Raw genomic sequence first — 10,273 nt, forward strand, 5'->3', positions numbered from 1 at the left:
GAAGTGTCCCAAATTTGGCCAACAGGAGACTTTTTCAAGAGGCTTGTATGTCTTTTTGACTTGATCTCATCAATTTTTAAGCATTTACTTACTTTCTCACACAAGATGTTCTAGACTCATCTTGTACCTCTCCTGCTGCAGAGCTAGAATCAGTCTTTTCTTTAGGGGACTCTTACTCCTTTTAGTTGGTAATGATATTTTAAGGACTTTTCACTTTTAAAATGCCTATTTAATATATCACCAAATAAATATCTGTGGTTTAGTTCCACATTGTCTTATTTGATGAGCACTTAGGCTATTTCCAGTCTCCCTTTTCCTAAGGAGCTGTAAACTGGGCATCTATATTCAGATAACTTCTCTAGTTTAGGATTATTTCCTTTGGTAAATGTCTTAAAAGTAGAATTATTGGGGCAAATAGTAAAAATGGGAGGTTTTAAAAGTCAACAGTGACTTTTAAGTGTCCAACCTGATAATTATGACTCATTTTTTTCTCTTTCACCTCTTTACAGCACAAGAGTCTGCTGACCTCCCCTTCTACCCTCCCCCAAATTTTCATCTAAAGGACAGTCTTCTGGTTTTCTCCTCTCTCTTAGGTCTTTAATGTCCTAAAGTCATGCATGTTCCTTAACCCTCACTTTTCTCACCAGATACTGAATGCAGTGTCATATCTCCTATTTGCCTGACTTTGGGCACCCACATCAGTCCTGAACTCTGCTCCTTTTTGCTTCCAGTGGCCTGATCACAGCTCACATAAACCTCAAACTCTTGAGCTCCTCAAACTCTTGCCTCAACCTCCCAAAATTCTGGGATTACAAGCATGAGTCACTCTACCCAACCACTTTTGCCTTGTTCTTAACTGCTTCTTACCTTACATCTGTCTTGGGTCTATCTCTGCCCATAACCTTGAGAGGACAACCACATCCTAATACTCTCACATATGTACTTTGGGAATCTGGATGTTGAAATGGAGTTTCATTTGAGCCAAGTTTGGTTTGGTTTATATAGTTTTGGTCAATTTGGTGTTTAAAAAAATAATTGAAAAGTTACCAGTATTTAAAAATGTGAAAGATCTCACACAAAATTCCAGATTGTGGGCTTTTCCTAAAACATCAGGACTCATATTCCCATAAAGCACAACTGGTAGAACATGAGTATCCTACATGCTTTTAGATCAGTGGTTCTCAACCTTCCTAATGCCACGACCCTTTAATACAGTTCCTCATGTTGTGTTGACCCCCCTCCCCCAACCATGTGTATCCATTAAACACTCATTTAATGCTTTGAATGAAGCTTTAAATCAAACAGTTGCAATCTGTTTCCAAGTGTATCCATGGCTGGGGATCAACACAACACGAGGAACTGTATTAAAGGGTCATGGCATTAGGAAGGTTGAAAACCACTGCTTTAGATCATTGAAGTCCCAAGTCAGTTGCTTTTTTTTTTTTGAGGAAAAAAAAGTCTGTTGCCCAGACTCAAGTCGCTTGGCATCAGCCTAGCTCACAGCAACCTCAAACTTCTGGGTTCAGGTGATCCTCCTGCCTCAGTCTCCATGATAGCTGGGACCATGGGTACCAACCACAACTCCTAGCTAATTTTTCTATTTTCTTTTTTTGGAGGGGGGTGTATTGCTCTTGTTTAAGCTGGTTTCCAACTCCAGACTCAGGCAGTCCTCCCACCTCAGTCTGCCAGAGTGCTAGGATTACAGGCGTGAGCCACAAGCCTACTTGCAAGTCAGTTGCTTTTACCACCAACTTTCACTTTTTTCTTCTTATAGTAAAGATGAAAGTGTAATATCTCTCTAGTTCATATCCTTGTCAAGGATAAGAAAAGGGAAAGAAAAAAAGAAGAAAAGAAAGAAGGCCTAAAAGGGCACAAGTTACTAGAAAAATGGGAGAACAACATTTTTCATTTTAGTGGAAGCATGTGCTATTTCTATTTGATATGAAAATAACATGGTTCTATATTTAAAAAACTCCACTTAAGATGCAACCACAAAGTAAAAACCTGAGCACTACTCTCATCTATGGATTCCATAAAAAACCTCTCTTTAAATATTTATGGACAGCCTGTGTGCTTGGAACACAAAGATGTGTAAGACTCAGTCCTGCCTTCAACAAACTTGAATTTTCTAACTTTAATGGTTTGTGATTTAAAATGAATCATGACAATAAGGTAAGGGACAGATGGGAGTGGCTGCCAAACCAAATTCCTCTGTCTTACCCCAAATTCTAGATGCTTTCCTACCCTTGCAATCTGAAACCAAAATAAGGCTGCTCTCCTGCTCAGGCTCCCATCTAGAGAGCCTATACTTTTTATAAGTATAGGAAAGAATCCCTTTCCCCTATTTTTACCAACCCAAACTGTTCCCTTATCTCCCTAGCCTGGAGTTAGGGCCTGGGGGGAAAAAGGACATGACTGGAGATGGGTGGAGATTACTCTGGGATAAGTGGACTCTTCCCCATAAAGAGAGTTTATATAAACCTTTATGCAAATCTATCGCCTTAAGTTCTGTTCATGTCCCATCACTTGGGGGGGGCGGTGCTATTTGAGTTTCATGCAAGAAGCAAGGAGGAATATATTTACGTATATACATACATACGTATTTGTTCATGGAAAGGTATGACTGGAAACCGTCAATTGGTGGATAGGGTGAAGAATGAGGAGACAATTCACTAGACTTTTGTCCATATATCCTCTATTTAAACATCCCAATTTAAAAGAATAGATGAAAACGGGAAAAAAAACACCACAAGGTCACGGGCGCTCTGTTTTGCTGCTGTGGAAGGATTTAGACACCGATATTCAGCAGGAAACAAATTGTAACTATTTGATCTAAAGCTGCATTCAAAGCATTGAGTATTACTAGAGGTAACGATGTTTAGGGTTAATAATGTTCGGTTTTCAAGGGAGAAAGAAGCAGCAGTTCGTCTCAAGAAACTGAGTTGTGAATTATACAAAATGCTACGAACGGGAAGGAAAAAACTACAATTTGGAAGGGGAAAAAAAAGTAGGCATTCCCCTTGCCGTGCCATTGTTCCCACAATGCCGTGACTCGGATTCGAACCGAGGTTGCTGCGGCCACAACGCAGAGTACTAACCACTATACGATCACGGCGAGCTACCGGGGACCTGTAGGGCTGGCTCTCTAATTCTCTTCTTCAGCAGTCATAGGCCTTCCCAGTCTGCGCGTCATTAAATGGTCCACCTATGGGGCCGGGTTCCGGCCTGACGTTGAGTCCGAGAGTGCGCAGGCGCATTGCGCTCTGGCCAGTTGGCTGTGTTGTCTTCTCTCATCTGTTTCGGGGTGGTAGCCACCGGCGGTGATGATGATGAAGCGGGTTCCCTGTGAGCACAGCGGGAGTTTCAGGCAGACAGCTTGGGCATCCAGAATCGGGGCTGGCTGGAGCTCAGACTGTCTTTGCTTGGGGTCGCCGGTCTCCCTTGTCCTAGAGACCTTTGCAGCGAACCCTCCACGCTTCCCAAGCCTGCAGGGGGCGCTCCTCATGAGTTCTCCTCTGAAACTTCCAGCAGCCATCCAACGCTGCCTTTGCTGAGGGTGTGAACGCCCTCAGAACCGGCTTGCCTTGTAGAAGCAACTCAATAAACGCATCTCACCGTCCAGGTCCCCCTTTTCCAACCCATTTCCAGCCGCTCATTCTCCTCCAACAGTCCTGACTCCTCCCTCCACCACGCTCCCGCTGTCCAAGTGCCTATTTCTGTTGTGTCCTTGGCCGCAGCCGGGACCGGCTTGGGTTGTTCTTGTCTCGGTGCTCCGGCACCCAGGGTGCCTAGAACTGGGCCGAGTACATAGTAGGCACGGGCTATTTGCTAAACGGAGAATGTGCTATTAGTATCTGACAAGTGAATCCAGAGTGACTACCCGTCTTGCCAGTGTCACCCACTCCAATCGACCCCTCTGCAGAGCCTCTGGAGGGATCTTGCTAAACATGAATTGAATCCTTTCACTCCTGAATCCCTCATCCTCACCCCTAGACTGCAGGAAAATCGTCTCCCCTTTTTAGCTCATCTCATGGCCTTCCCTCGTGTCCTTCCCCGTTCCCTAATTTCTTGCAACTAGCTCACTCAACAGGTCCTTGAGAAGCGCCTACTGTCAGGCGTTGTGGTGGTGGTTATAAGGAAGACTGAATACTTGCAAAGAGAATTGCAATCTTTCAATTTCAAACTTCCTTAAAGTCTCTGTACACGAAATTATCCTGGCTGCCTGACAAATTCCCATTTTGCTTTTAAGAGTTACCTCAAAGGTCACTTGTTCTGCAAAGCCTTCTTTTCCTATTATTAGGAATCCTCTCCTAGAGCGTGTTTGGAAGTCGACGCCTAAATTAGTCTATTACAGTACCTTTTAGCCTGGTGAGCACTTTGTCTCCAACAACTCCCCTAGGCCCAGAGAAACCTGACACCTCTACCTTTCGGAAATGCAGTTTAGCCATAGCTGGCATAAATGTTCTTCCTAACTGTCACAAGGGGATTTGGGTTCATTTTCCAGCATGTTACAAACTCAGAATAAAAATGAGAGAGAGCTATAAAAAAAAAAAAAAATCCGCCTCCATGCCGTGCTATTGTCCTTGACAATGCCGTGACTCGGATTCGAACCGAGGTTGCTGCGGCCACAACGCAGAGTACTAACCACTATACGATCACGGCGAGCTACTGGAGACGTGGGGCTTGACTTCCTCGCCTGAACTCTTCTCTGTTGCAAGCCCCGCCCCTTCGCAATGTCATTGATTTGTCATTGTTTGTTGCCGCCTACCTTTAACCTAGCCGCACTTTGCAGGTACGCAGGCGCACTGGTCTTTTCTGCGTTTTCGGTTTTGTTCCTCTCCTGACCGCGAACTAGACTCCCCGGTTTCTGCCGGGTGAAGGCTGCGCTAGGGATTCCCTCTTACCCTCCTCCTCGTGGAATTTGTGAGGGTGAGGCAACGCGAGTTTCCTTCTTGTAAAACATAAGAGACAGCTACGGTCCTAACCAAAGTCTGTTCTGATGGGACAGCCTGTGCGGGGAGAGCAATAGAGGGACTTCAGGCCACCATTCCGGAGACTCTGGAGCTTCACATGAGTACAGCACTCACAGGGATCCTTTAGCCTTTCATATGCGCTGAAGTCCCTGCGGAAACTGGTTGGGGAGCCCAGGGCTCCCCCACTCTTCATCCAGGCTAGCGTGAGTGCCAGAGGGGCCTGGGAGGTGACGGGAAGTTCAAGAAGGCGGGGACAGTGGCCATCTAGACAAGAAGGACGACACTGGGTGACACGTCTCATGTGGCGTCCCGGTAGCTCGCCGTGATCGTATAGTGGTTAGTACTCTGCGTTGTGGCCGCAGCAACCTCGGTTCGAATCCGAGTCACGGCATTGTGGGAACAATGGCACGGCAAGGGCGCCTTTTTGGACTCCGGAGGCCACATTCTTCGTGGCAACTGTGGCAGTTGCCACATGTTATTAGGTTAGAGACAAAATATAACAAGGTAATTACGTGTGTACCCAAAATTCTGTGCACACTCCCGAGCCTTCCTTTCTGTTTTTAATTCTTAATCTGCTAGTGAATTAGCCATCCCCACCATCTTCCCCATCATGTAATTATTTTATTTTGTATATATTCTGTGTGGTGCCCTTATTTAACCCTTAATAACGGTAAAATCATATATTGATTCCTCCCAAAGTTTCACACTAGATAAAACCTAAATACTTTGGGGGCATAGGAGTTTATAAGAACAAGGTGCAAACATTGATTAAGGGTTAGAAGAGTGCAGATTGGACAATACACTGAATCACTCTTGGTTCAGATCCTGTGACAAATGAAAAATATGACCAATTAGAGGCGCTAGTGCCTGTAGCCACTTTGAGGGGTGCTAAGGAGAGGTGGGTGTCCTTCATCCTCACCACTCTTATGTGAGAGGGTGTTTTCTCCGGAGGGGTTTTTTTCCTCATCTACCTCAAGTTCAGAGCAAATTTTGTTTGTTTTACTCAACAAATTCAGGTCTGTCAGGTGGCTGTGTTACTGTCAAGGAGGCAACGAGAGCGGACTGAGTGAGGAATGAACCTCTCCAACTCCTCCCAGGGGACCTGCGGGTGGCAGAGCACGTCTGGAAGCATTCCTGGGAGAGATGGATGTAATGGGGTGGTGCCCCCTTCACCCACAATCCGAACAAGGTTAAAAGCCACACAGTGCTGTGGGCTGTAATTTCCCAGGGTATCTCAGCTCTGGTTCCCTAAATTTGGTCAGTTTAAAGCCACACAACAGGACAACTAAGATGGCAAAAGTGTTCTGACCAGAACAAAAAGGAGGAATGTGAGTTTAAGAAGTCACTGGGCTTTAGATGACTGATTTGAGAGTTGTATGAAAAGAAAATCAACATCACCCACAAAAAAAGAACCAGCCTACAGGAGTATGATGACTATTCCTCAGGCCACTCATCTGATAACTATACTGTGGGCTGCAATAAGGTACCAGGGTGGAAAGAGAGGAAAAGCTCTGACTTTTCTCCTAATGGTCCTGGCCCCATTCATTACTCCAATGCTCTCCTGCAGAAACTTCTGGAGGCAATGAGCTGTTCCCAGATCCTTGAGAGAAAGGCAGGAGTGGTCATTCTCTAAGAATATTACAAGGAAGAGTCAACCAAGGAAACAAAACCCACAAATTCAACTATCTGAGTAACCCACGTTTCTTCCACGTGTGAGGCCGGGAATGCTAAAAAGAACTGAACTGAAAATGTATTGTGACCTGGTTGCAGGAAGAGTGACAGGAGGGGAAGATGCTCTTTTGCACTTCCAGCTGCTGGTCTTCTTGGCATCTACATAGTCATCCTAGGGTCCATCCGGCTATCAACATTGCATGAAATCCTCTTCTGAGGTCACTCAGTTCATTCCCATTACTCTGATTTCAGACTCACAAAACAGACTGATAATGATTTGACTGCCCATTGGACTTTCCCACAGGAAAGAACATTGCTTTGAACAAGCTTCTGGTTTGTTGCCACTTGTTCTCCTGACTGTGGGCATTTGGCTTAGACTGGTTAGATTCTGGTTGGTATAAATAATAGTCCTTGAGCCTTCTTATCTCTATGTGTGCTGACAAAATGGAGTTTCTGAGCTGGTAAAGCTGAGAGCTGGAGAACCTAGACTGGGATGACCTCCCCAAGACCTTGCTGCCCTGGGACACCTTCTTGAGCAGTCAGTCAACGCCCCTTTCCCCTTGGCCTCTTGCTTATAATAATACAAAAACTGTTTTATGATTTTCTATTCTGGTAATGTGGTCTTTCCCTCCACATCCCCATATTCCCTCCTTTCCAGCTTCAGGTCTGAATTCTTCTCTAGGTCTCAGTGCTAGGAAGAGAGTCAGGCAATGTAAGACCTCTCTGCTCACACATTCCAGCTCCAGCTCTGTTCTCATCTTGGTTGGATTAGTTACCATCTGCAGGTTTCTCGCCTCCCTCCTAAGTCACTTGCACTTTTTCTTTCCATCTGATAAATTTTGAGATACAGTAGCTGACACCCTTTAGGCTAGTTCGAACTCTAATTAAGGAGATAGCATAGCTTTGTAATAAAGCCTCTGGCATTGAGAAGTAGGCTGCCAAGGGTATGAATCCTAACTCATCCATTTAGTAGCTGCGCGACCTTGGGCAAGCAACACGTCTCTGCCTCAGTTTTCTCATTTGTAAAATGGAGAAGGAGGGGGGAAGCAGGCTTGTTATGAGGATGAAAAGAATTAATATTTGTAAAGCAACATATCTGGAGCCTACCAAGCCCTATTGAAGTTTTATTTAAATAAAATAGTAGATGGGAATATGACATAGTGAAATCAACTCCTTAAAAATGAACACAGAGGGGTGGTGCCTGTAGCTCAGTGGGTAGGGCACCGGCCCCATAAACCAAGGCTGGTGGGTTCGAACCCAGCCTGGGCCAGCTAAAGCAACAATGACAACTGCAACAACAACAAATAGCCAGGTGTTGTGGTGGGCGCCTATAGTCCCAGCTACTTGGGAGGCTGAGACAAGAGAATCGCTTAAGCCCAAGAGTTTGAGGTTGCTATGAGCTGTGATGCTACAGCACTCTACCCAGGGCAACAGCTTGAGACTCTGTGTCAAAACAAAACAAAAAAAAAAATGAACGTAGTAAAACATGGAGCATTGTGTTTCAAAGTAGGCATTCCACTTTCTCTAGTCAGCTGCCCAAAATATTTTTGGAATCCTTGTCTGGGAATAATCTTCAGGCCTAATTTAAAAGCCATATGAATAAATCCACCTCAATATATATAATCTTTCCATTTTGAAATTATTTTTGACTGCTTTTAAAGTAACTTTCAAAGAATGTTTTGTTTTCTGTTTTTTGGTTTTTATTTGTTTGAGACAGAGTCTTACTCTGTCACTCTGGGGTTGAGTGCCATGTTGTCATAGCTCAACTCTTGGGCTCAAGCCATCCTCTTCTCAGCCTCCTGAGTAGCAGGGACTACAAGGCATGTGCTACCTTGTGTGGCTAGTTTTCCTGTTTTTAGTAGAGGGGTCTCACTCTTGCTCAGGCTGATCAAAGAATACTTTTAAAATCACCTGCACATATGTCACTACTGAGTCCTTTAAGGTTCAAAAAGTTTCAGCGACCATTTCAAAAATATTCTAAGCAACATTCCAGCAAAAATTTTTTTTGGTATAAGTGTGTAGACTTCCAGGACAAACCTCCAAGGGGACAACAGTAATTTATAAGCTTCAGATACTTTGCTTAAACAATCCAAGCAAATATCCATGTAACCCCATGGCATCCTGGTTATACCTAGTTTATCTGGGAGCTGCTGCTACTGCAGCTGCGGCCACCAACAGGGCTGTGGTGTCAAGCAGCTGCAGTAGTTGCTGGCTGCTACGGGGCCAGTAGCCTCTATATCTCGTGGAAGTTTACTCAAAATTCAGAATCTTGGTCCACAACCCAGAATCACCAAATCAAGATCTTCATTTTACCAAGATCTCCCTCGTGATTCATATGCACATTAAAGTTTCAGAAGTCCTGCACTAGTCTAGAACGTTAATGGAGCCTTCATTGTTCACCTTGTGCATATTTGATTACTAGAAGGGAGTTGCCCTAATCTACTGAGCCTTACCAATGGGGTGATCTGGGAGCGCGTCGCAGAGCTGCTGTGTTTTGGGCAGCTAGGGAGGAGGCAGCACACTTAGATTTCCAGTAGGAGGCGCTGCGCCCAAGGAAGTAGGCGAGAAAGGCTGAGGCGGGAAAACCCTTTTAAGTTGTAGGAAATCACTTCTGATGCGACTGAGCCCATTCCACAGACTCAAGTTCCATCCATCCGTTTATTCCTCCATCTATCCACTCACTCATTCATTCATTCTGGAAACCAGCATCTTTTAGCTTTTCTGTGACAGGGAACTGCAAAGCTGTGTAAAACACTTCCTGCCCAAAGTATTTTATTTTCTAGCTGAGTTTGTCAACTCAGATTTGCATGCACCTAATATATATGTCAAGTGATTAGCACAGACTGCTCAATATGCATTACTTGGTCTCTCGTTTCTAGGTACTTTTCTCCACACCCATAAAAAGAACACACGAGGAAATCCTACAGGACTTGATTCTGGTCATGAGACCTGAAACTCATTTATGCAGGAGCTGCCTGTCAGAAGCAAAGGTCTAAATCAGCTTGTGGTTTCCAAACATTCTAGAACTGATAAACTAGGATGAAATTTTCATCATGGAATGAAAAAAATAGGATCAATGTGCTAAGTTTTTCAAAATGCTAAATGTATTTAATTCAAAGGACTGTCCTTTACCATGCAACAATGTCCTTCCTACTTTTGAGGTGTTAAAATGACTTTTCTCTTTTGAGGTGTTAAAATGACTTTTCTTGTATAAAATGATGAAAAAAGTAGGTGATAATTTCTGATGTTTAAAAACATCTTTACTTGGAAAAATTTTTAATTGGCAATTCTATGTCATTCTCCAAAATTATTTTTGAAATTTTAGTGGACAGTGAAATCTACAAGTACAAAACTCACTACAGAGCTCAGAGAGCAAAGCATTAGGCTGAGTGGATGTGGTCCTAGGTGAGGAGAGGGTCCGCGGTAGCCACACTTAGAGATGTGTCCACACTCTGCTAGGTAGTGTTTCAGGCTGACACCTGTCTACCCACTCTGCAACTAGTAGTTCCCTAACATGATCTGTGCTAGGTCTTGGAGATATAAATTCAAATAGGACCTGTTCTTACTCCTCAATCATCTCATTCCAGGGTTAATATGATGAAGGAAGACATAATCACAATTTTCTAGAA

General features: G+C 44.1%; 3 non-coding genes across 3 annotated transcripts; 1 reads left to right on the forward strand and 2 right to left on the reverse strand.

Annotated features, from left to right (window-relative positions):
* Positions 1-3,043: 3,043 nt before the first annotated feature.
* Positions 3,044-3,115, reverse strand: TRNAH-GUG. The gene has a single exon. It is a non-coding gene; the product is annotated as a tRNA-His (tRNA).
* A 1,475-nt stretch (positions 3,116-4,590) lies between these two features.
* On the reverse strand, positions 4,591-4,662 carry TRNAH-GUG. Its single transcript has one exon. It is a non-coding gene; the product is annotated as a tRNA-His (tRNA).
* Positions 4,663-5,292: 630 nt separating this feature from the next.
* On the forward strand, positions 5,293-5,364 carry TRNAH-GUG. Its single transcript has one exon. It is a non-coding gene; the product is annotated as a tRNA-His (tRNA).
* Positions 5,365-10,273: the final 4,909 nt, after the last annotated feature.

This window comes from Otolemur garnettii, unplaced genomic scaffold (assembly GCF_000181295.1).
Source record: "Otolemur garnettii isolate 467f Iridium unplaced genomic scaffold, OtoGar3 scaffold00050, whole genome shotgun sequence".
NCBI lineage: Eukaryota > Metazoa > Chordata > Mammalia > Primates > Galagidae > Otolemur > Otolemur garnettii.